This window comes from Brassica oleracea, chromosome C8 (assembly GCF_000695525.1).
Source record: "Brassica oleracea var. oleracea cultivar TO1000 chromosome C8, BOL, whole genome shotgun sequence".
Classification (NCBI taxonomy): domain Eukaryota; kingdom Viridiplantae; phylum Streptophyta; class Magnoliopsida; order Brassicales; family Brassicaceae; genus Brassica; species Brassica oleracea.
Genome location: NC_027755.1, coordinates 10,830,493 through 10,831,504, shown reverse-complemented (window position 1 = coordinate 10,831,504; position 1,012 = coordinate 10,830,493).

The following is a 1,012-nucleotide window of genomic DNA, read 5'->3' as shown; positions in this document are numbered from 1 at the left end:
ATCCATCTACTAGATACAACCTTCTTCCCTCTTGGTAGTTCACTCTCATACCATGTATCATTTTTTATCATAGCTCCTGCCTCAGCTCCTACTGATTCTTTCCATTCCTTATCAAGTATTGCCTCTTCATAGCTTCTTGGTATGTAGTTCTCATCCAAGTTCACCATGAAAGCACAATGCTCTTCAGGATACTGAGCAAAGGAGCACACGGCTTGAGAAGGATGCTCCACAGCTTAGGCATTGTAGTACACTATCGTGTTTACCCAGCTAGAAGGATCCTTCCTTATCCTTGTACTCCTTCTCAATGGCTGCACAACCGGTTCTTCTTCTGCAGCTGTGTTTGTTCTTCTATTACTTCATCTTGCGAAGGTGTTTGTATCACACCATGATCATGATCATCAGAGCCTATGCTCTCTTCTCCTTCATTCTCTACTCCTCCTTCATCACTGTTAGCCTCTTGCATAGGCTCCTCTCCTCCCTCATGATCAAGGTGTGATTGTGAAACAGCTTCAGGAGGTGTAGTTGCGTGATGTCTTCCATCACTAGTTCTCGGATCCTAGGATGTACTGATTCCAAGACCTTCAAGTATGATCCGCAAGGTTGTAGCCTTGTCTGAAGTTAGGTCCTTCAAGTCTTCTTGATTCTTTTCTTCATAGTATCCTCTATCTTCTAAGAACTTCACATCTCTAGATACAAGCACTCTCCTAGCTATAGGATCATAGCATTTGTATCCTTTCTGTGTAGCTGAGTACCCTATGAACACAGCCTTAGTACTTCTTGCTTCTAGCTTGTTGTGCATCTCTCCTGGTTTGAGCACAAAGCATAGACAGCCAAAGACCTTCAAGTATTCCAGAGCTGGCTTGTACTTGTTTAACACTTCAAATGGAGCCTTCTCATCCAGAATCTTGGTTGGTGTTCTGTTTATCAAGTAGCAAGCAGTGGCCACAGCATCACTCCAGAATCTCTTTGGAACATTGGTTTGGAACATAAGTGATCTTGCCACTTCCATAAG